Source organism: Pongo pygmaeus, chromosome 2 (genome assembly GCF_028885625.2).
Source record: "Pongo pygmaeus isolate AG05252 chromosome 2, NHGRI_mPonPyg2-v2.0_pri, whole genome shotgun sequence".
Classification (NCBI taxonomy): Eukaryota; Metazoa; Chordata; class Mammalia; order Primates; family Hominidae; genus Pongo; species Pongo pygmaeus.
The window spans coordinates 156796781-156823496 of NC_085930.1; the positions used below are offsets into that span (position 1 = coordinate 156796781).

Consider the following 26716-nt stretch of genomic DNA (forward strand, 5'->3'; position numbering starts at 1 on the left):
TTACATTTTCATAAAACTAGATCCCATTGTTGTCACTGATACCACGGAAAAGGATCTTTTTTTGTTAGTATGCAAAAATATTCCAGTTATTGAAGTCAATTTTTTTTAATTTTAAGATTAAATTATAACTAAAGTCATAATACACAAAATAAAAGAATAACTTATTAGGAGAGAAGAAATGTGTTGGATGCCCCATCTTGTGGCTTTAGCAGTAGCCCAATTGATAAACACGTTACTGGGACTTACATTAAGAAAGCTTCAACATATGTGCAGCAATTTTTAAAGGAGATTTCCAGTAACCTCTAACTACTCCAGGTTACTATTGACAATAAGAAGAGTAGGATTTTAGAAGTGTCCCTAAAGAGAGTAATAGCAGGATTTAGTTCCTAGTGGATTACAGCCCACATTATGAAACTGCTGCACATTTGGCACAATTATGCACCACTGGCAGCCTTTTCTCAAAGGAAGCCTCATGTTAAATGAACACTTAGAATCATTTTGGAACTCATGCGTCTTGCAGCTAATACTGTGCTAAGTTAAGCAGCTAACACTATGCCCATCTGGAAGAAAGAGAATATTAGGGCTGCAATGTCATCAGTCCTTTCCCCTTAAAAGCTTTGATTTCATTAAAAGTGACCTGTCAAAGTGCTTTAGAAAATGACATACTCTAAAAAATGTGCTGAATAGGACAGAGGAGTATTCAGTACATAAATTACTGTCTTTCCTATAGTTGTTTTTAGAATTTCCCAGGATTATGCAGGTGGGGCCATTTCTCTCTTTTGGTGTACTATAAAGCCAGTCTAGAAGATATTCAGTGGTCACCAAAGGGTTGAGTAATGCACCTTTGCAATAGGATGTACTGGCCATTACTTTCCAGTGTGTGGTTGGGATGGTAAATTACCAGAGGAGAATTTGGAAACCTCAAAAACAAAATTCAGGCTTCAATTCTCTTCTAGAACTAAACATTTGGGAAACTGAATTTCAAAAAATAAGCATAGTTTTATTTCATAGTGTCTCTACTCTCACCACATAAAGGTGCTTTAAAAACTCTGCCACAGATATTTTACACACAAAAAAAAAATGCAATCACACAACCATATGTCATTAATTCTAACCTCAGCCACTTCACAATAATACCTGTTTGGAACATGGTACAACATATGAATCAAGCAAATAAGACTCCTCCAAAGAAAACCAATTAGGAAAAGTTCAAATTGACTATTTTTTATCAAAAAGCCTCTGGAGCTACTGCTCAGGGATGATTTATTTAAGTTATTTTAAAAAATAATTTATTTTTACTTAATTCTCTGTGCCCTGGACTCAGTTACCCCTGAGTAAAATTTAGAAAGAGCAGATGACAACAAGGGCTGCCAGCACTAAGCCTATGAATATTAGTGAAAAATCACAGCTTTCAAAATTTCAAAAACCACAGCCGCCTTTAAAATTTTATTTCTTTTGCCATCAGTACATTTCAGATTTTATTTTATTTTATAAAGTAAAATAATGTTGACCACCATAGTTTGTTTTTTTCTTATGTTTGTGTATTAGTTTTACAAATACAGAGTTGGAATTGTCATGTAGGTTTAGGTATGTTATACACACAAGTTTCAAATATCCATGTAGATTATCAGTCTGTTCCTCAGTATACTTAACCATTCAATAAGAATAGTGTTATTTCATAGGCATAGATAAAAAGCAAAGTTGAATTTCATACTTTGACACATTCTGAGTGTATCACTATTATTATTATTATTTTTCTGAGACAGTTGTTCTCTGTCACGCAGGCTGCAGTGCAGTGGCATGATCACGGCTCACTGCAGCCTCGATCTCCCAGGCTCAAGTGATTATTCCAGCTCAGCCTTCTGAGTAGCTGGAACCACAGTTACTTTTATTTTATATATTTTTTTTTTGTAGAGTTGAGGTCTCCCTGTGTTGCCCAGGCTGGTCTCGAACTCCTGGGCTCAAGAGATCTTCTTGTCTCAGCTTCCCGAAGTGCTGGGATTATAAGCCTAAGCCACTGTGTCTGCCCTTACAATTCTTGTAGAATAATACTTTTTATTTAACCAAGTAAAATAAAACAAATAATCTTAACTGAGCAAGACTATGTTTAGAAAGTCAAGAGATGGTTTTTATTTTAAAAATATTTTCATTTGAATTAATTAAATTTTAGACTGTTACCTTTATGGTGAATTTTCTGCTGTTCTGAAAATGAACCAACTAAGAACTTCATAATCAAGGGTTCTAGGTAGCTTGCATTATACTCCACAAAATATTTTTGTTAATTTATTTCTTTTAATAAAACCTAGGATAGTATAAAACTAAAAAAAAAAGCCATGACCACCATAGTTATTTGCTTTTCTCTTATAGTCTATTAATTTTTAAATTAATAGAAACTATAAGCAGGTTTTATGTTTTTAGATTTTTTCATCATTTATGAATATGTGTTATTCATCATGTTGATGTGAAACCTTTGTGTTTTAACAAAATATCAATCTTATTTTTTTCTGATGCTTTCTTCATATAACCTCTTTCCAAATTATGACACAAATTTATATTATTGTAATTACACAATTATTTCACAAATGCATGCTCATTGTAAACACTCTAAATATTAAGAAGTTAATAAAATAATAAATAAAAGTTCTTTTTTTTTTTTTGAGACAAGGCTGCAGTGAACTGTGCTGGAACCACTGCATTCCAACCTCACTCTGCCACACAGGTTGGAATGCAGTGGTGCAAACACGGTTTACTGCAACCTTGACCTCCTGAGCTCAAGTGATCCTCCTGCCTCGGCTTCCCAAGTAGCTGAGACCACAGATGCATGCCACTATGCCTGGCTAATTTTTAAATTTTTTGTAGAGACACAGTCTCTCCATGTTGCCTAGGCTGGTCTTGAACTCCTGGCTTCAAGCAGTCCTACTGCCTCAGCCCCACAAAGTTTGGGATTATAGGTATAAGCCACTGTGCCTGGCCCAAAAGTCCATTTTTAATCCTTTTTACCCCTTTTTAATCCTTTTTCTATTATTAGGTTTTAAAAGAATTCTCAAAGTGCAAAGATGACATGACACCAGCAAGGGGGAAAGATTAATTCGACTTCCACCAGACTAAAAAAAAGTTTAATGTTAGAAATTGAAAAAATAATATTAAAATAGAAAACATATTAACAAAAAAGTGGATAAGGGCTAGGTATATACAATTAACATAAACATCAATATAAATATTTAATAAAGTATAAAAAAGTTTAACCTCACTAATAAAGAAGTGAATATCAAAATGCTCTCACTGAAACTATTGTATTGTAAAATTCCAATGTTGAATAGAGTTTGAAGATACTGAAGCTTTCTTATTTTCATGGAATAAGCACAAATTGGTGAAAACTTTCCAGACTCTGAAGATATTCCAGAATCTAAAGAATAATTTGAAAGCAAAACTGAAACATACCACATGATTGATCCAGTATTCCACTTGAAAGAATGTACTTTTATGGAATAATCAGAGACAGAAAATGATTTATACACAATTGTGTCCGGAATTGGTGGGTTCTTGGTCTCACTGACTTCAAGAATGAAGCCGCGCACCCTCGCCGTGAGTGTTACAGTTCTTAAAGGTGGCGTCTCCGGAGTTTCTTCCTTCTGATGCTCCGATGTGTTTGGAGTTTCTTCCTTCTGGTGGGGTTCGTAGTCTCGCTGGCTCAGGAGTGAAGCTGCAGACCTTCGCGGTGAGTGTTACAGCTCTTAAGGCGGCCCTTCTGGAGTTGTTGGTTCCTCCCAGTGGGTTCGTGGTCTCCCTGGCTTCAGCAGTGAAGCTGCAGACCTTCACGGTGAGTGCTGCAACTCATAAAAGCAGTGTGGACCCCAAGAGTGAGCAGCAGCAAGATTTATTGCAAAGAGCGAAAGAGCAAACCTCCCACAGTGTGAAAGGTGACCCCACCGGGTTGCCACTGCTGGCTCGGGCAGCCTGCTTTTATTCTCTTATCTGGCCCCACCCACACCCTGCTGATTGGTTCATTTTTACAGAGAGCGGAGTGGTCTGTTTTGACAGGGCACTGATTGGTGTGTTTACAATCCCTGAGCTAGACACAAAGGTTCTCCACGTCCCCACTAGATTAGCTAGATACAGAGTGTGGACACAAAGGTTCTCCAAGTCCCCACCAGAGTAGCTAGATACAGAGTATGGATTGGTGCCTTCACAAACCCTGAGCTAGACACAGGGTGCTGATTGGTGTGTTTACAAACCTAGATATAGAGTGCCGATTGGTGTATTTACAATCCCTTAGCTGGACATAAAGATTCTCCAAGTCCCCACTAGACTCAGGAGCCCAGCTGGCTTCACCCAGTGGATCCCGCACTGGGACTACAGGTGGAGCTACCTGCCAGTCCCGCCGTGCACCTGCACTCCTCATCCCTTGGGTGGTGGATGGGACTGGGCGCCTTAGAGCAGGGGGCAGCACTCCTCGAGGAGGCTCCAGCCGCACAGGAGCCCACGGAGGCAGTGGCAGGGAGGCTCAGGCATGGTGGGATGCAGGTCCCGAGCTGTGCCCCCCAGGGAGGCAGCTAAGGCCCTGTGAGAAATCCAGTGCAGCGCTGGTGGGCCGGCACTGCTGGGGGACCCAGCACACCCTCCACAGCCGCTGGCCCGGGTGCTAAGCCCCTCATTTCCCGGGCCGGCAGAGCCAGCCGGCCACTCCGAGTGTGGGCCTGCAGAGCCCACACCCACCCGGAACTGGCGCTGGCCCACAAGCACCGCACGCAGCCCCGGTTCCTGCCCGCGCCTCTCCCTCCACACCTCCCTGCAAGCTGAGGGAGCCGGCTCCGGACTTGGCCAGCCAAGAAAGGGGCTCCCACAGTGCAGCAGCGGGCTGAAGGGCTCCTCAAGTGCCGCCAAAGTGGGAGCCCAGGCAGAGGAGGCGCCGAGAGCGAGCGAGGGCTGTGAGGGCTACCAGCACGCTGTCACCTCTCACAGTGATTTTAAATTAAAAATAGTACAATAGTACATATTAACAATAGTACATTAATTCAAATATATCACAAGTACATCAGTAATACTGATGTAACATTACATTGCCTTTACAAAATAGTATAATGATATAATAAATTATTAAGCAGCAGATTTCTGAGAGACAGCATAAAGAGTAAAAGAAGGAAAAATAGGTCGCCATCCCAAAATATGCAAGAAGAAAGAGACTGAAACAAAATATTACAAAATAATTGAGCGATGGATTTTTAGATCATTTTTTATTTTCTTTTTTAACTTTTTTATAGTTGACAAACTTTTTACAAATAACATATTCATCAAGTCAGAAAAAGATTTAAATATTAGAATTAATAAACATGTTGGATTAGAACACAGGAGATAAAAATTTTAAATTTTCTGTTTCAAACTATCCTTCTATTCTGTATCTCCATGAGTTCAACTGTTTTGATTTTTAGATTCCACAAATAAGTGAGAACATGTGATGTTTGTCTTTCTGGGCCTGGCTTATTTCACTTAACGTAATGACTCCAGTTCCATCCATGTTGTAGCAAATGACAGAAACTCATTCTTTTTTATGGTAAATAATACTCCATTGCGCATTTTCAAACACTTTGATTTACAGATTAAATTGTAATTTAAGTGTATTGAAAATTCTCAGCTGTGATAATTGAAAGTTTTGTTGTATAGTCCAAGTACCACAAGTAAAATTACAAATTGAGGAACCCAATTCTTAAATAAAAAATAAAAGGGGCATCAGCTGATAAGTTTCTGCTGGCAATAAGAGAGAGACCTGACTTTTATTATCAAAGTATATCTGAAAACCGCAGAACTAAATGGTTTCCTGAGTGGAAGTCAGAGTTTGAGAGCACTAATTTTGTTCCAGTTGCTACGACAACCTTTTCTTTTCACTATATGCTCAGATGATGGCTCATGTAGAACATGCCTTTTAGAATGCCTGGACTCCACTCCCACCTTCTAACACCCCATGGACAGAGGAATGGACAAAATAAGAGGAACAAAAATGGCAAATACAGCTATGTATATTTAACTGTAACCTCAAATTATAATATGGCAGAATATTGACATGTATCATCAAATCCATATTAAATAGTAGTACGTTAGATTTTATGTATATAAAATAGAAACTTTAATATTTACCTATATATATGCAAAATCAAATTTCAAAAATATATTTTAAATCAAATTGTTATTTAAAGCACATGTATTTTGAATTTCCAAAATATCTTTTAGAAGATATTTCATTTAAAATGGTAAATGCATTTCATTAAAAATGTTCCATAGAGTTTTTCATCTCATGGTCACCAAATAAAAACCTGAAATTAAACTTTTTAGAAATTTGAAGGTGAACACATTAATGTGGTCTGGATTACCTCAAAATGCATTTTACAATTGCACATAGTCTTAGTTACATATCTAATCTATATCTGTCTAGGCACAAAGCTGTAGTTTTTACTTTCTCACTTATGAAATTTTTGTGTGTGAGGTATCCAAGATATTACAGAATGTATAGAAAAATGTATTTGCAGGCCGGGCACGGTGGCTCATGCCTGTAATCTCAGCACTTTGGGAGGTGGGCAGATCATCTGAGGTCAGAAGTTCGAGACCAGCCTACCCAACATGGTGAAGCCCGTCTCAAATAAACATACAAAAAATTAGCGGGGTGTGGTGGTGGCACCTGTAATCCCAACTACACGGGAAGCTGAGGCAGGAGAATCACTTGAATCCGGGAGGCGCAGCTTGCAGTGAGCCAAGACAGCGCCACTGCACTCCAGCTTAGGCACCAACAGTGAAACTCCGTCTCAAAAAAAAAAGAAAAATGTATTTGTGAATAAATACTGCAACTTTGATGTGAGATCAATAAAATGTTATTTTGGGTTCCATTTATTGGAATTGTGATTCAGAAAAGGCCTCACGATTGCTGGTATCTTTAGGAAGTCAGTAATTCTTCCTTAATCCAACTTTACCGGAAAGGGAAAGCTAAGGCCAATTAGAGACCTTTAGTATTTATATACATAATATTAGAGAATGTAGTTTCTATCTGTAGGCAAATGAAATACATAATGTCATACTCCAGAATTACACATATTTATCCATCCAAAGACATAATTAGTTCAAGGATAACTCTGCCCTATTTAAACTATATGGCTTAGAAGAGCCAAGTTAAATTTATTCTTACTGTAGGAAACTTTCTCACCTTTCCGAACTTGTTAATTTGGTAAGTCACTCCTTTATAAGAAGGGGAAGTGAATGGCAGGGAGTAGGGGAGATGGGCCAGTGCTGTCACTTTAGTAGGTCCTCTTCCCCATGGATGAAAACACCAGGAGTGGGAAACAAGTTACCCTCCCTAACACCGCATAATATGAGTCTCACAGAATGAGGTTTTTTAAACCCAGTTTTTCTACTTCCTCCTGAGAGAACATGGAAAAATTATTTTTCGCTCTATGCCTTATTTTTACATCCATATTGTAGAAATAAGAACAGTTCCAAATGTTATTAGAACAATTAATTAAGGTTATATAAAAATGTTTAGCATTACTTGACACTGGTATATTTAAAAGTTTTTATCTGTTTTATTATAGCTACCACTACTAATGAGTAATTAAAAGCATTAGGCGAATTAATGTAGTTACAGATATTTTTATCTACTTGTTCAAAGACTTTAGTAGCATGTATTTTAAATAATTAATAGTACAGTAATAAATGGTCCATATCTATTTATTATGGCCCATTGGGAAAAAACTGATTCTTAAGTGCACTTCATTAAAACTAGTTTGTATATCTAGAGTAGGAGGATTTTAGCTGAGGTAGAAAAATATGTTCAAGGTCTTTACAAAAGAGAGGCTCATAACTGTGAGATATAACATTTCTGATACAGGGGGTCCACGTTGTCTGTGTGTTGAGTTTACTACCATACCGATTTAAACACCTACTACTGAAAAAAAATACTGAAACAAATGTTTAAAACAGCAATTTTTGTAGTTACAGAAAATAGTAGGTTAAAAAAGTGATAAAATAGAGGTGTGATTGAACCTAGTTAAATGATTAAAGAGATTTAGGAGTCTTTTAATGCAGTAGTTCTGAGGGATTCTAGATTCTGTATTGATCACATAGTGTATATTGACCTTCTAGAACCCATGACCTCTGCTTTCTGAGAGAATTTCCTTTTCATCCTCCCGGTTCACTGCACCAGGTGTTCATCAACATTGATTTAACACACCACCATCTAAAGGATGTGATAAGTTGGTGTTTATACCTGTCAAGGGACCAAGGAGATAAAAACTAGGCATCACCAAAAGGTGTAATTTTAGATTGTTGGATACCCCTGCATTTTTCTTAATTATTTCTGACATTTTATCTATTTCACCACGAGCTTCCTTGGAGGATACAGATAAAGAAAAAATGTTCTTCATGACCTAGAAGAAGAAATACATCTTCTTTTAATAAATCCCACCTGAAATCATGTAGGGGAAGGAAAGAAGGAACAACAGTTAACATTTATCACTTGTACTGTTTCATTTGCTAAACTCTTCTTGGAACCTGAAAGATGGTTTCTTTTCAGCCTGAAGGAGATTTCAGATAAAATGTGAGGATTTGAGAGAAAGAGTTTTGGATAACTATATGAGAATCTGTGCAAGAGGATATTGAAATGTGGAAGCTGCGTGCTCTGCCTGTCCTCATTCTAAGCTCTCTGAAGATAGAATAGTCTTATGTTAATTGGCATATCCCTAGCACTTAGCATGGTTTCTGGCACATAATAAGTATTCAGTAAGTATACCTTGAAATACTTTGAGTTTCAAATGACATTTTAATTAAGACACCATGAATTCTTCCAAATATTAATGTGCTGAACAAAAAGAATAATCAGCATAAATTAGGCATAAAGAGAGAGTGTCTATTGCATACCACTCATTTTTGTGCCTGGTGTGAAAGTTACTCTTTGTGATATGTAATAGAGAATGTTGTTGAAGCTGGTTCAAAAATTAAAAGTGTTAAGCAAAGAGTCAAAGGCAAAGGCAGGCAGAGTGCAGTGGTTTATGCCTGTAATCCCACTGCTTTGGGAGGCCAAGCTGAGAGGATCACTTGAGGCCAGAAGTTCAAGATCAGCCTGGCAACATAGCAAGATGCCATCTCCACAAAAAAAAAATAAAAAATTAGATGGGCATGGTGGTGTACACTTGTAGTCCTAGCTACTCAGGAGGCCGAGGCAGGAGGATCCCTTGCGTCCAGGAGTTCGAGGCTATAGTGAGCTATGATTACACCACTGCACTCCTATAGTGGGCTATGATTACACCACTGCACTCCAGCCTGGGTAACAGAGTGAGAACCTGTCTCCAAAAACAAACAAACAAACAAACAAAAAAGAGGCAAAAGCAAAATACATGTCTTGTAGATTGTGTTTGCTTTTCTTGGCTTGAGAGGGTGTGAAAGATGGCATAAACTTTTCAAAGGTGGCCCCCAGAGAACTATGGCTCCTGGTATTAATATATTTGTGTAGTCTCCTCCTACATTGCATCCAGGCAGACCAAATAGAATAAATAAAAGGCAGTAAAAGTAACTCGATGTGACTTTAAGGGTGGATCATGAGAAGCCTAGCAGTTTCCTTCTTGCTCTCTTAGAAGGAGCACTCTTGGGGAACCAGCCACCAGGCAAGAAGACTCACTATCTGAGACTGCCATGCTGTAAATAAGTCCAAGCTAGCCACATGAAAAAGCTACTTGGGGAGACAGAGATGCCCAGTCTGTCTCCTAGTATTCTAGCCTTCTCAGCTGAAGCACCAGACATGTAAGAGAAGAAACCATCTCAGATATGCAGCCCAGTCAAGCTTTCAGATGACTCCTGTGCTGCCATCTGACTGTAACCACATGAGAGACCTCGAGCAAGATCCACATACTGAACTCAGTCAATTCATAGAATTAGTTCTGGGGTGGATTGTTACATAGCAACAGAAACTTGAATAATTTCTTATAAAATCATCAGAGTATAGTGGAGTTCAACCATATTCATGGATTATCATTTATTAGAAAGAACTCCAGATGATTGTAAAACAATCTTCTGAATTAAAACATAATGAATTAAACCGAATACACGAATAGTCATGCTCAAGCTTGGAAACCTTCTGCTGGAACTTGAAATGGGAAGGATGAGTAGTAAAGAGATAGTTTAAGGAAGTTTCAATTACCATTAATCAGAATACACTCATGCCATGCTTCTCAGGCCCAGTAGTACATAGAGGTACAATAGATCAGCAGGTTTTCACGAGCATAGGTTATAAGTGTAGGTGTAACTAAGGAAGTTTCATTTAATATTTAATTACATTTAATATCAAGATTATATTCAATATTAAACTGATATTAATTAAATACCTTAATTATAATTATTTTCTGTTTCTATATGGCATCTGGAGATTTCAGTATGTTCTACTGTTTTCAATTAATATGATTTTATATAGGTTTATGTTAAGAGTAGACGTCTGCTATTAAATATGGCTTTTTTCCTTCTCCTAGTATGTATTGGGGAATACAGAGCAATTGAATGTAAAACTTCCCCTGCTCTGTCTGACAGGTTACACGAAGCAAGGAGACAAAAATCATGTCTTATATGTGAACAAATATTGTACTAATTACTTCTTTTGTAGAGGTCAGTACTAAACATGATGGCAAGTAGTCTCAGTAACAGATTCGAAATCATACAAGAACAAGAAAAAAAGAGAATAACTACTGGAGAATATATTGTCCTGACTAATTAATTTTACTAACTGATTCTTTTAAACAATGGATACTTATTATCCATTAGGCATGGTGCAGAGGGCAGAAAGAAGACAAAGAATGAAGACAAAAGAAGCCTTTTTCCTCAAGAAGATTGCAATCTAGTGGTGGAGCTGGAAAATGAAGGTAAATAAACAAACAAGCAGAAAGTCAACATAAATCTCCTTCAAGATGTCTAATTCTACAGCATGTTAGAAATTCTAGGTAATTCTCTCATATCTGTGGAGAATATAATTTTGGAAAAAATATTCCATATCGGTTGAGTTGTGAAGACAATTCATTCTTAAAAACAGACACTTTGGCATGTATGTATATTTGCCTCTAAAATGCACATATGCATATACAGGCATGTAATATTTATGTATGCATATGTTCATATATGCTTAGTTGATTAATGAATAATATCACACCTTTTATAAGGCTTGACCTTCAGTTTGGATCTAGATTTTAGCTTAATTTTACTCATCCAAAAATACAGATACCAAAAGATAGTAGTTTTGCTAATCATTTCTAATTTGCAAATTGACTTTTTAAAATCCTAAAAATCATTTTATAAAATATTGTACCTTATTCTCTATTTTAGTTTCTTTCATTGCCAGTTGTCCTTGTGACTCCCACTGTTTTCTCTAAATATTTAAAAATTCATCTGGATATCTCTAGATGGTACCACACTTTTAGGTTGTCCTAATCAATTTCATCAATTTTAGCTTTAAATTAAATGCTCATAATGATTTCTTTCTTTTAGTGAAAGTGGCACTAAGTCCCCAATCTCGTAGACTTAAAAACTTCAAAGCTTTCTTTAATATTTCCTTCTTATATAAAATCATTTTCTAACTCCCAGGCACAATCACCCTCTGTCTCTTGAATTTTGTAGTTCTTTCTGTGCTTAACACTATCTCCTAAATTCTGGGTTCATAATTATTCATCTGCACCCACCACCATTTTCCTGATACACTCCCAATTACTTTTACCTATACTATTTCTTTTTCAATTGCAGTCATCAGCTTCTAACATATGAGATTACTAATTCATTGTGTATATGGATTATTTCATGTCTTTCCCTGCTGGAATGTGAGTTCTATAAAGGTGAGATCTTTAAATTATCCCAAACACTTAGGACATTACCTAGCACATAGTAGATCTCAATAAACAGTAGTTGAATGAATGCAAAATATTGTACCTAAGTCATGTTGCTTTCTGTAAGAATTTTAAAAATACTTTTAACATTTAATACTTCCTTCTTTTCTTTTCTCTCGCACAACATTTACAAAAAGATTTGTGCCCGTGATGTGTTCAAGATATTTGCTTGAAATTAAAAGTATATACTTAGGCCTCTGGTTCATAGACTTACAAAGAACCAATAGTTTTAATCTAAAAGTGCAATTGTCTCGCTTTATTTCTTGTGTAAAAGACATCATTACAAATAACATATCAGAGCTACCTTCTTATTTGAAATTTTTGTTTTTTTAACATATCTTACAGGTTCTGTTTCTCACACAATTCTTAGGTTTATCTAGCAGGTATTTCATTTAGCTGTGATATTCTGACTTGGTCTCAGTTCTCGGTATTGTCTGTTTAAAAATCTTTGCACATCTTTGTATGTGCCTGTACTTAAGCCAGTAATCATATTACATTTGTTGTATTTTTTTTCTTGAGTTGTATTACATTGTTCTTTGACCATGGAAGCCATTTGGCAATGGACAGTGAGGTAATATTAAAAATTGTAATAGCTACAATAATTGGCCAAATAAAAACAAATTGGTATAAGAAAACATTGATTAAATCTGGTAATTTTTTGTATTTGTAATCATTAATACAACAGTGCATTATTTATTTTGTAGCTCAAATTGCCTCAGTTTTGACCACTAGGATCTCTTTTCAATCAGCCCCTATGTTCCCTTTAAATGCTGTCTTTCTCTGGTTTTTGAACACTTTCTTACTTTCTGGCAAAGCAAGGTGCTCCACACTCAATATTCCCTGGCTCAGTCATGGAATCAGACATTTCTCTAAGAAGCTTTAGTTCCTATTATTGGAAAATGATATTTAGAACAAGTGCTGAGTGTGCTCTTTGCTACTCTTTTGTTCATTTTATTTTTAATTTGTGTGACAATCTTTGGCTTGGAAATGGAAAATTTAGTTTGTTATTTAAATCCAAATTAAATTTGGATTTAAATCTACTATTTAAATATTTATTTTGTATTTGTTCAACTTATTTTGTTTCTTTAATTTCTTATGTTATTTTCATCTGATTAAATCCTTGTTATTCTAAGTCTCATTCATTTGTAAGAAATACACTACTTAGACAATGCTAGTGTTTACACTAGAATTAAAGCATTCATTCTTGACTTATCAAAGTCTAGTAAAACTATCTACTCTCTTTATGGACAATGCAAAAACCTTATATCACTTTCACTCCATTTACTTCACATAAGTTTAAAAAGAAGTAGAAAAATAAAAAGAGGGTTAACTATTCCTATTACTGTTCATATTTAGTTGTATTTCTTTTAGTTTTAGTTTTCTTTCTTCTGTAGTTTTTTAACAACAGCAGCTTGATTGAACATAATAAATCTCTTTCTGGACAGTGCGAAAACCTTATAATCTTTTCACTCCATTTATTTTTCTCCTAACTTGCATGCTATTTTTGTCATTTATTTTGGCATTCTCTATATGCTATATATGTTTTAGACACTGTTTCTATTATTTTATATATTATTTGTCCATACTTTTACCTCTTTCTTTGTTCTTTATTCCTTTCTGCATATCTAAGTTGCACCTGGAATGAAATGATTACCTTTAGTGAAGATCTATTGGTGATGAATTTTTTCATATTTTCTCTGTGACAATGTCTATAATTCGTATATATTTTTGAAGGATATTTTCCACGGAAATAGAATTCTTGGCACATAGGTATTTTCATCAGTACTTTAAAAATATTTTATTATCGTCTGGCTTTATTGAGAAGTCAGATGTCAGTCTAATTGTTGCTCCTTTTTAGATATTATGTCATCCCTCCTCCTTTCCCCCAGATAATTTGAATATTTTCTTTCTGTCATTGGTTTTCAGAACTTTTAATAGAATTATCCAAATCTCTGTGTGTGTGTGTGTATGTGTGTGTGTGTGTGTATGCTCGCATGCTGTTCTAGCTTTTTGGATTTTGTGTTTGTGAAGCTTTTTTAATCTGTGACTTGATGTTTTTTGGTCAATTTTTTGAAAATTCCCAATACCTGTAATCATCTTTTAAAGTATTGCTTCTATCTTTCCTCCCATCTAGGTATGTCTCTCTCTCTCTCTCTTTTCCTTTTCTCTTTCTCTGTATCTATTCATACCTATATTTACATCTACCTCTTTCATTTTTTTGTTCTCTTTTTGTTAGGACTTCATTCCAGATATTTTCTTTTGATTTATCTTCCAGTTTATAAACACTCTCTCCAGTTTTGTTGTAGCCACTAATAAAACTTTCATTGAGTTCCAAGTATAATTTACTTACTATAATTTTTACATCTAAAATTTCAGTTTTGTTCTTTGTTGTGGTTTTAAGTTCCCTAACAAGCTTTTCAATTTTCTTATTTATCTTCTTAAGTTTAGTTGATTTCAATTTTCTTTTTTCCCTGTATTCCATTATCTTGACATCCTATAAAGCTGTTTCTATTGACTCTTTTTTCTCTTGGTTTTCATTGATTTGTTTTATCTCAGAGTATATAATTTAGTTCTCACTGAGAGTCAGTCATTTATATGAAACACTGTAGTGCTAATTGAATCTTCTAAAAATAATTTACTCTTGATACTGGTGGGTGGTTAGGACATTTACAATTCCAGATAACTTAATTACATTCAGAGTTTTTGATGCTTTCAAGCTAGGCTTTAGCAGCTCCAATAGGGAGCCTACTTTGAGTTTCTCTTCATTCTTAGATAATAGCCTTTCAGGGTCCTATTTCAGAGTGTATTTATGAGAATGTTTACCAAAATATTCTCTCTTGGTAGATGCTGGAATTCATCTTCCTAGTTTGGAAGCTAGTCAAAGTATTCATTAGGTTATTAACTTCTCAGTCATCAGCAGATGCCTCTAATGGAAAAGTGACATCTCCTCAACACAATGCTTATCAGTCTGGGAATCCTTCTTTTCCTGAATTTAAGTTTTGTGAACCTTCACTGTCTTCTTACTTCTCTGAGATATTTCAGCAGATTTTTTAAAAGTGTTTTATCTAGTCTTTCTTGTGGTTCTCAGTGCGAAGTTTCGTTCAAAATGCTTACTCTAATATTATCAGAAGCAGAAGTTTGGCATCCATATTTCCTTGTGATCTTACGAAAATTTAAAGAAAATCCAAAATGTGGATAGATCACCACTCAAAATTTTTTCATTCATGTATATATATATATATATATATATATATGTATGTATTCGTTTTTGTAAACTACATATATAACTTTGTTTTTCATTAAAAAAATGTTATTTTTACCTGATTGTCCACAGGCTTTGTGTCCAGATCCCAAAGACACAGATTACATTCAGATGGACACAACTTTCATGTGCAATAATCTGGTCTTTCTTGTATGTAAATCATTAGTTAGGTACAGAGTAAAATTATTTACAGAATTTTTTCTTAGTAAATTATATTTTAAAATTAAAGTTCAAGGTTCTTTGGTAACACACAACAGAAACGAACTATGATTGTCAAGAGCCTTGAGTAGTTCTGAGGATTTTAGAAGTAGGAGCTAATAGATAGACTTTTCAGAGGCATGCTCTGGATTGAATAAACTCCAAACATTTTTATGCATTGGGTCTCTGCTCAAAACACTTGTTTTGCCTTGGAGCCCTATCAACAAGGAAAAGTACCACTCAACATTTAAAAAACATAACCATTTACAGAGAAATTTGTTTTTTCCAGACACTGTTATAGATCCCATTTTATTGCATATTCATAACAACTTTGCAAGATAAATATTATAATTATCAGAGTATACAAATTTTAAATAACTTGCCTATTTATTTTCCTGGAGTCGGAGAAATATGAGTAATACTGATCTCACTTTGGAGGAAAAAATAGGCTTGAAGAGTTTAAATAATGTTCTTAAAAATATAGGATCAGTAAGTGACAAACCAGGATTTCCACTTTGATTTCAGTCTTTCTTCTGTACCACATTATATCTTTATATTTGAAAACTGCTCATTTTTATGAAATTCATAAGGAAAAGTTATGACAGAAAATTGGCTTTCTTTGCTGACCTTAAGAGAGTGATAAAAATTGCAAAATAATTTATATCACTCTCTTAAGGTCAGCAAGAAAGCCAATTTTTGGTTGTGTGTTCATTTTGTCACTACATCTTCAAGATTGTAATCTGTATTGGGGTATAGCTACCTTAAAACAATTATAATGTTTTAAAAAGATGACAAAAAATAAAATAGTATAAAATATGTATATTCCAGAATGGAGCTGGACATCATATTTCTGGACATCAAGAGAATAGGATCCAGTAGTGATATGGAACAAAATATTACCATTGATTAGTTAATATAAGTCATTAGAAGCTCATCAATAAGACCAGGCTTATCTATACTAGAACAGGTTGCTTTAGAGAAATTTCTAGATTAAAAATACAATTTTATTATTTTAGCTGAGAGTAAGCCTTTCAAAAGTCACAGGAATTACATAGCTTGTCAATAGTGTTAGAAATCCTCAAATCCAAACTAATACCCTCTGGCAAAACTTATAAGAATTTGAGGTATACTTGAAAGCTAGTTTTCTTTATGCCTAACTCCCAAACATTCTTTGAAAGCCACCTTATCCAGTAGCTTAGTATTCTTTTTATTTCACATATTTTTTTCTACATTTATGATGAGGTAAAAATTGATTACCTATAACTGAGCAATAATGTCAATAATTCATGTGTCACCTTATTTATGTGGCATCCCATTTGTAAACTGATGTCTGAAAATCACCTACTCAAAATCCTGAGCATGGTAACCTGATTTGTTTTAGTTCCCTCCATGAAATTATACACACAAAACTTTCTAAAAAAGTTTCCAAGTCAGATGCTTTCTTTTGTCATGGTATCAAATTATAATAATTTAACTTTAGCATATCTTTATTCATATTTTAAGGTCTCTCATGCTAATAGAATATTATGATATATTAAAATTATTATTTTATTTACAGCACAGTGGGACTCTTTATTGGATATTTATACTCATGAAATCTATTCTCAGAGTTTGCAAGTATAAATTATAGAATGGCAGGGTATAATTAGATGTAAGTACTTTTTTCAATGTAAATAACAAAATACGCCTAGACAGTTAAGGATGTAAAACTAAACTACTGAATCTAGTACTTTGATAATAACATATTAATTTAAATATTATTAATGAGGTTATTTTTATTATTATTAAATTAAAGAACTGCTAGAAATGAAGACCAATTATTATGAAAGGATGAGATGGTACTTCACCAGAAGGTTCTCCTGGCAGGCTTGGTGCATTTTGGTGGGTGTATCTGGTATGGATAGGTGCAGGATGGAAGTCAGCACAAGCAATAGATCCCAGAGGAAGAGGAACAAAATAGTATACAATGTCCTTGCCAGCTGGGAGGGGAATGCAACCTGCAGGTATGAGCATAAAATACAGGGACTTTACATGCTGACATAGCCTAGAATTCTCACTTTCTAAATATAGTCCAAACACTATATATTTGCTTTTTGTGCTATATTGTGTTTCACATTCATTAAAGTTTTTTATTATGTCTTTATTACATCTTGCTAAGAGAGGTATTTTTCTGTATTTTGAAGGTAGCAATTTTTCTATTTAGCAATATTACACAAAACTAATTACATGAAAATGTTAAGGCTTTCTTTCCCTGAGATAGTTATTTTATAATGTTATTACACTTAGGTTATCTTCTCACAACTGTTCCTCAAGGAATGTATTATTATTCTTCTTGTAAAGACTCCTATTTGGTGAGGTGAAGTTCTCTCAGTCAATGTATTAGCAGAACCATTTTCTAAACCCAGATTTTTCTGGCTAAACCTTAATGCTTTCTGCAGTCCAGAATGATGCAAAAATTACTTTGTTTCCCAAAAACCAAGACTATGTACACTTTCAAGTAATATATTCTCTTCTGTATATAAAGGTTGTGTAACAAACCCACCATCATTATAAAATGAATTCATCTGCAATTTTGTTTTTGTTTTTAATTTTGTATTTCTTATGCATTTGCAAAATGGCTGAGTAGGCAGTTACATATGAGTGAAATTGTATGTCTTATAAGAGATCAAATCTGTAAGCTTAACATCAATAATATCATGCTCTGATCTTCGTGATGATATTTTTGCACCAAAAATCATTATACGCATTTTTGACTATCATAGGATGACTGAGTTTGAACGGCCCTTGCAAAAATGTATCTTTGGACTGCCATGTATTTTTTCAGTATTTTCTATACTCCTTTCTGTCTTTTTCACTCTTTTTCCCAGTCCATTTTATTTCATTTTGTATTTTTTCATAGGCTGGTTATCATTTTTAAAATATGTTAATTGATCATATTTAAAATAAAATATGGTTTCACATAAAGTTCTGAAGAATGGAACTATAACACTAAAATACCAAATGATAGAGTTGCTGTTTTAGATGTCTTCCTTTATGTCCTCCTCAAAGCACAGCATATGTGGTTGCCCAATCTATTAAACTGTAAATTGTAAAAAAAAAAAAAAAGAAAATTATGTGTATTTGTTTTGTACAAATCTCTGTGTGTGTACTCACATATGCATGAATAAATACTCAGAAAACTACCTTTATGCATACATATATATGTATAAAGTATATATAGTATATATAGTATATATATATATATATACACACACACTAACAGGTGCTGATAAATGTTTCTGCATAAAAATATAATCTATCTCCTCTGACCACTCATAAGACAAGTTCTAATTTGAAACAATTAAGAAGGACTTTGAGAATAGTTAAATATTTAATCCTTTCAATACATAAAAATAGCTAATTGAGGTAGAGAAATGTCAGAATAAAACTTATAGGAAAATATAACCATGATATCTTTCAGCCAGGTCCACACTAAAAATTAAAAAAAAAAACAACCCTAGATTTTATTCAGGCATTGTTTTCTTGATATTATATCCAGTGTTAGTTGCAACATCTACATTAAAAATAATTAATTTTTTAACAATACCAATTTGTTAATAGCACTTATGAGTCAAAAAGTTATGCCATTAGGTTGGTGCAAAAGTAATTGTCATTGAAAGTAATGACAAAAACAGCAATTACTTTTGCACCAACTGAATAAACAAAAGTCAACGCTTTTTCTTCTTTTGAAGCTATTTGCCAACAGGAGGTTAAATAACACATGCAAATGGAAAAACTAAGCCAACTAACCACTATATTTAAATGACTATATTTAAGCAACCACTCTGTTTACCTTTTATCTAGTCTGAATAGATCCTTTTTAATTACTGCTAATTATTTAAGATATTTTTACATCCCCCAGAAGATTTAGTCTAAATAAATTTAATTTCTTTAAACTCTCCTCCAGTTATAGGCAAATACAGTAAGAAGCCCCATAGGTATGGCAGTAATGTAGTCATAAAGGCAGATACATTTAAATGAGTAGTGCAAGGAAGTCTTCCCCGAAAGAGGGGAAGAAAAGCTGTATGATTGGAGATGCAAGAAGCAAACATAAAGCACACAGTTGAAACATTTAGGATGACTGTGAAAAAGGTCTATGTTCACTTGTTAAAGAATGTGCTAGGGCAGACTAAAGCATGTGAATAGTTCTTTCACAGGTCACAGCATCCATTCAGCCCATGGACATTGTTATTACCCGACAGGAATAGATGGGCCTAATTAATATTCTGAACATACCTGAGAGAACATTCTTAAAGAAATCATCCTCTGGTGGTTTGGAAATTTAAAAAAAGAAAGGAAGAAAAAATAAGAAGAGAAAAGGAAAGAAAAGAAAAAAAGGAAGAGAAAGAAAAGAAAAAGGAAAGGAGAAAGAAAGAAATGAAGAAAGAAAGAGAAAGAAAGAAAGAAAGAAAGAGAGACTTAACAGCAAGCATTAAAAATTGGACCAAGATAACAAAGTCAACAGCTCTCGATGTTTAATGCCAGCTATGAACAGGAGTCTTGTTTGTGTACATTTCTTAGTATTAAGAGTTGTGCTTTGTGAATTAAAGTTGAACAGTAGTTTAAATTTACTAGTAATTATATTCTTGACATTTTGTTGACTAACAGGCAAAAATCAGCTACAGAACGTTTGTCATAGGAAACTTGCAAATCCATATAGTAATGAATAATGAAGCAATTTATTAGTTAGATACTTAATGTAAAATGTATACACTGAAAATGCAATATCAGAACACACATTTGGCATTTAAATGGAAAAGTGGGAATGTTATTGGAGAAACAACCATCTACAATGAATATTTTAAATATTTCAAAATGTTTTCTAGATAAATTGTTAAATATTAATTTCAGTATATGATTAAATCCACATTTCTCATATGCAGCTAGCATATAGTCAGCAACAAACTTTTCAGTTTTTTTTATTTTGAACATTTATAATAGAATATCATTTATGCAAGATTACCTATAATTGTACTTATAAAAATATCACTGTTGTTAATAGTGATTTAAAAGTGTAACAAATTTATAAATACAATAAAAATAAAAAATATTTGACTTAAAATAGAAGTTGAAATGCATACATATATACACATATTAATGAAAGAAAAGGATAACACTGTAAAATATTTTATACAATAAGATGAAAGTACTTACTGAAGAAATTCATTGTTAGAGTTTCTATTCTATTTAAATACCTGCATTTAACAAACTAATTCATTCTGAAATGGGAGTCAAGTGTTTAGTGCCCAAACCCAATACAGTACATATAAAACAAAATCCCTTTTGAAATGAATGGAGCCATTCATTTCCAACACACAAAAAGCTGCACTTCCTTTGTCGTGCTTCTCTAAAGCCCCTTGATAGCATTATTCCTTTTTACGGTGCTTTAGTTATAGATGTTTCTCTGCTCAAAAATCACAAAAAAAAGACAAGTAGCAAATACCTAAATATGTAACAGATGTATAAGTGTTCCTTGGGATAAATAGGTTATGGACAATTAACTGTCATCATATCCCTGTCTCTGTTTCTACTTGCTCCTGTAGTGTACACCTGTGGCGTATTAGGAATATCACCAAAGTGGTAACACAAATTCCAGGTTCAAAGGTAATCTAGGAAAATCTGCTTTCTTACTCCTTGAGTGTTTCTTATAAAAAGAACAATAAACAGTGTAGAAACAAAGCAGTGTATGAATATCTTTTATCTTTGTCAGATTGTAAGTATATTTCAAATTGGCTAATCAAAGGAGGATTTGACACTACTTCAAAAGGTGCTAAATGCAATTGGTGGTCTATTTTGCATTCTAACAAACCAAACCAATTGTTAAAAATTTTATGAAAAAAAATCAGAGAAATTTGAATACTGGTTAGATTTTTGATGACACTGAGGAATAATTACTTCTTTCATGATTTTGAGACACACATGGTGAAGTATTCATGGGTGAAATAGTGTGCTTACCAGAATACTCTTCAAAATAGTTGGAATGGTGAGAGGGTAGTGGATGAAAGTATTGTGTTGATTTAAAAATTTGTCTAAAAATTCTTTGATAATCCTCTTTTCAACAAGTGGAGACTGATTCCTCTCTTCTTTAATGTGAGCAATGTTTAGTGACTTACTCCTGATAAATAGAATGTGACAAGTGACAATGTGCGATTTCCAACACTAAGTCATTAAAAAGCATGGTGCCTTCCTCTTTGTCTTCTTTCTTATCTCTCTTGCTCTGTAGGAAAGCAGTGGCCATGTATGTCATGAGGACATTCCAATAACCCTATGTGGTAAGGAACCGAATCAGCCTGCCAACAACCACTGAAAAACTGAGCCCTCCTGCTGACAGCCATGTGAGAGGAACACCTTGGAAGTGGATCCTCCAGTCCTGATCATACTTCAGATGACTGCAGCCCAAGCCAACATCTTGCTTGAGTGGAGCCTCATGAGTGACTCAGTCAAAACCACACAGCTGAGATATTTCCGACCCACAGATACTGAGAGAATAAATGTTTATTGCTTTAAGCTACTAGGTTTCCTTCCTTCCTTCCTTCCTTCCTTTATTTTCTCTTCTCCTTCTTTCCTTCCTCCCTCCCTCTCCTCCTCCTCCTTCTTCTTCTTCTTCCTCTTTCTCTTCTTCCTCTTCCCCTTCCCCTTCCTCTTCTTCCTTCTTTCTATCTTACTTTCTTTCTCTTTCTTTCTTTCTTTCTCTATGAAAATATCAGGAGTACTATATTTTACCTGCCTTCATGTATATTTGAATAATTCCATAATAAAACTTTTTAAAATTCACTTGTATTTTTCTTTATTTTTCTAAGGATTTAATTTAGATAATAACTATTAATAATTTAGTTAAAATTTATTTTCTTTAAAAAGAGTCATTTTAAGCCCCTTTACAATTTTTCCCCAGTAATATTTACATACATTTGAATTTTCCTCACCATCATTCAGCAACTTTCTAAAAAAAAAATCTTAATAGAAAGGTCACACTAATAAAAACATGTAGGATTATAAAATAGATGACCCTAAAAAGGAACTTGGAGAAGTGATTTTGTTACCTCCCCACATCATAATATTTATCGTTCTCCCACAAATAAACATATTCTGTAAGTAAGACTGTTTTCTTGGCAAGCACAGCTTCCAGATAAAATCCTTGAGCTCACTGTAGCAAAAAAGAAACAAACAAAAACTATAAATATGAAAAAATATTAGCTATAAATATTTATTTAGTAGTCTTGAACTAAGTACTAAATGAAATTGAAATACATTTTATTCTTAAGGAAAACGAAGCTTTTGTTTTTTAATTTTCTCATAGAGTGAATTCCAAAGAAATTAATTTTTAAAACTGTGAGTCTTTGGTTCCTGAAAATGCAAATTCTGCATATCATATTTTATAGAGAGCATATGTAAATACTTTTGCTATCAATTATAATTAAACATTGATAAAGGAAAATAATGTATATTAGGCACATATGTTCCATGCATATATTGAGTTCTCCTATTTTCCCATGATGCATTCTTTTATTTTCTTACACATTTATAGAGAAAGAAAAATTTAGAGAGGCAAATTTTCTTGTTTAGAATTACACAATAAGAAATTAGTGGTTCCTGATTTCAGATTTGAATTTGCCTGAATCTAGTTCCCCAAATCATATGGAGCACCACTGTGTGCTTAGCACAGTGCCGTGTTGTGTGTAGACAGAAAAAAGGATTACAACACAGCCTCTACCCTCAATACACATTTAAATTTTGAGAAAATATAACATTAAATGAGAAACATTGACTGGGCACTGTGGCTCATACCTGTAATCCCAGCACTTTGGGAGGCCAAGGTGGGCAGATCATTTGCAGTCAGGAGTTGGAGACCAGCCTGGCCAGCATGTTGAAACCCCATCTCTACTGAAAATACAAAAAAAAAAAAAAAAAAATAGGCGGGCATGGCAGCACATGCCTGTAGTCCAAGATACTAGGGTGGCTGAGGCAGGAGAATCACTTGAACTGGGGAGGGAGAGGTTGTAATGAGCCAATATCATGCCATTGCACTCCAACCTGGGCAACAGAATGACGCTATCTCCAAAAATTTTTTTTAAATAATGAAAAAAAATTAGAGCACAAAAATATTCGTGGTATATTGTATGGGACTTTTGTTGTTGAAATGAAAATCTACAAAGATTAGAGATATATGTGGTCAGCTGCATTGAAGAAGTTTTCATAGAGAAGGTGAGATTTTAGGTAAGCTTTGAACAATCAGTAATATTCAGATATACAGAAAGAACAATATGGGTATGTTTGGTTGACTTAATCTTCATTCCCAGACAACTTTCAGTTGGAGAAACTTCACAGAAGAGTTCTGAATGATGACATGGAAGTGAAAGTCAGCTGTGTGATTCCTGGGAAGCCTGTTGCTTTCCCAATACAGCACCCCCACCCACTGTTTTTGCTTCTTCTTGTTGGAATGCAGATGTGATAACTGGAGCCTGCCAAGAGAACATCTGAAGCCTGGGGGTCACTTCACTATGTCACTCAACCAGCGCCAGCAACTGCTCTTCTCCAGACTTATTATACAACAAAAACAAACCCTTATTTGTTTAAGACTCCGTAGCTGGGTAGTTTATTACATATGGAAAGAAATTTCCTAATAGATATGGAAAAACATACAATATTGCAAGTAAGAGGAATACAACAGAAAATGCACTCGTCTTGGGAGTAAGAAAGTTTAAGCTTCCATAACTGGTAATACTTAAATATAATTTAGTCTGATACCAAAATTCAGTCTTTGACCAATAAATCATGATGGGTGCCTGAGACAATCAAGATCATTATTTCTTTTATGGTTCCATGTTTTAATCTTCTTCCTATATGGGTATCTGAGATCATTCACTAAAAAATAGGGTAAAATGAAGATTATGAAATTGTATGGAGAGAAAAAATTCTGCATAACCTATATGGGAATATGAATATAACTCCTATAAAATGAAATAAAGGAGTAACTTGGAAGTTAGCAAACTAGTCTTTATTACATTTAGGAAGTTCTGTGCTCAACTGTGGTGATTTGGTTTAAATTAGATTGTGTGAATTTTCTTATTTCTGATATATTTGAATAGATGTCAATATTAAATTTAGTTTTAAATGAGAGATTTTAAAAAATGAGTTGAGCTTTCTATTTTTAAGAGATTGATAATGCCAATACCTTTGGCTGAAATGAAGCTGTCTGAAACAAGTGTATGTTTTGGAAGGAAAGTAGCATTTTTGGAAGGAAAGTAGTATCTGAGGGATACACTGAGTATGAGCTTCCTTTACATAGACTTGTTTTGTAAGCTGCTGAGAACAGGCACAGAGACAAAGCCAGTGGGTCATAAATGGTGTTCTACATTTAGAAATAATCAGAAAAAGAAGTAAAATCTATTAAATTGGATGATTTAATAAAACTGCTAAGCTAAAATTGTAGGTATCAAGGACAAAAACGTGAGCTTCCATAACGGGAAGGCAGCAGTCTAAGAAAAGAAAAACAAGAAGAGAGAGAAGATAGTTAAGAAAGTGAAATATGAAGAAAGTTATGGTAGACTGCTTTGGAATTCAGGAACTCAACAAAGTGTAAGGTGGTGATTCTGGAAAGACCTTCATATAAAAATGCTCTGGTGAGTAGTTCTGGTAGTGCTGAGGTGGTGAAGAGCTTGCATTTCAGGAGTTGGGTAATAAAGGGAAGGAGAGAAAATAGAGAATGCTTAGCAGAAGTAGTGTGAATGAAAACTTTTAGCTCTGCTCCAAATAAAGAGCTGACCCTCCAAAAGCATGTGAGAGACTTGTATGAAGTTTTAGGAGAGTGGAAGAAGCTTTATTGTTACCTTGGTAGCTTCTGGAGAATACAGATACTGGAAGCATAAACTTTTTTTTGGCTTAACAATTTAAAATAATATCTTTAAAATCCTTTGTTTTGTTATATTACGATAATTGCTTTTAAACTTTGGAAAAAAATTATGTGAACATTTTGAGTTGTACAAACATTACAAAAATTAGTTTCTCCATTTTATAATTGACTTAAATGTGCTAACACACAAAAAGTTGCAAGTATTCAGCTCTTAATGAAAAAGTTTCTTTCTACTTTCAAAAATCAAAAAGTTTGTATAATACATTTAGACAGAAAAATGTCTTTTCTTCATGGGAAAAGTTTAAGTGAATTTTACTTATGCTTTTGTATTCCTTTTTATAAAATATAATTATTCCTTGTTATATGCACTTTAATCATTATTGTATGGCAGCAGAAAGCTACAAACCTACATGGTATTATCATGGCTCCCCACAAAATTGCCTTTATAGGATGATATACAACAATTTAGGATAATTTTAAAATTATGCCGTTACTTTTATCTAGGAGCTATGTAGAAAATATGAACTAAATATCCACATTAAATATTAAAATGTAAATGAACAAAAATGACTATAAAAGGATGGCATGCCTTATGTTATTTGTTTTCTTATATTTATGTGATTAATTATTTTTATGAGGGTCATGCTGAAAAAAAGAAACAGATAAAAGGAAAAAGTAAAATCACAAAAACATTGGTAAAACTTGTATGTTTTAGATTTGACTTTCCTTAGACAAAATAAAAAGAGACATACTCTCTTTTTGTCAAATGAGAGTTCGATGAACCATCATATTTCTTGTTTCTTCTTGGCTCTCAGGAAGCTCAAATTAATATTTTGCTCAAATAACTTTAAATAAAGCATTTTCTTCTGGAATAATTATTTTTATATTTATCTTTAGTACTTGGACTTTCTGTTGTTTCTTGGAACTTATTGGTTTTACATTCCATGATAGTGTTTTTAATGCCATCAATTTTCTTATGATTTTTTTTTGGAAGTAGGCAGAACACAGATAATAAATAATAAGTTATGTCATTATCAAATCCCATGAAAGGTCAATAAATAAATGCATTTTAGGAAAAATAGTAAGATAAATTGAAAAAGAATCAACTTGCCTTAACGCAAAAGTATGTGTTTAAATATCCTAAATGTTGAAAATCAGCTTTATTGATGGAATTTTTATCACTATTAAAATGATCAATAAACAAAAAGAGGACAATAGAATAAACTACTAACTTGAAATGTTCTAGACTGTATAGGACGTAAAATAAAAATTAATAATATTGATTAAGGTTAGCAAGAATCTCCCTGGTCTGGGAAACCTAAAATCCACTTCTTACCCTGACTATGTCATTGACAATTTAGCTGAACTTGACTAAGTATTTACCTTTTGGTACTTCAGTTGTCTCACTGATAAAATAAATAAATTTGACTTACTAATCAGTAAGCCTCCTTCCAACTGTAAAATTTATTT

General features: G+C 33.8%; 1 long non-coding RNA gene across 1 annotated transcript in view; it reads left to right on the plus strand.

Moving 5' to 3' along the window:
- Positions 1–22113, plus strand: part of LOC134739130 (uncharacterized) — a 67588-nt gene extending 45475 nt beyond the window's left edge. Inside the window, exons 3-4 of the long non-coding RNA XR_010125641.1 lie at positions 10789–10886; positions 21620–22113. This is a non-coding gene — a long non-coding RNA (uncharacterized LOC134739130). The remainder of the gene's footprint in view (positions 1–10788; positions 10887–21619) is intronic.
- Positions 22114–26716: the final 4603 nt, after the last annotated feature.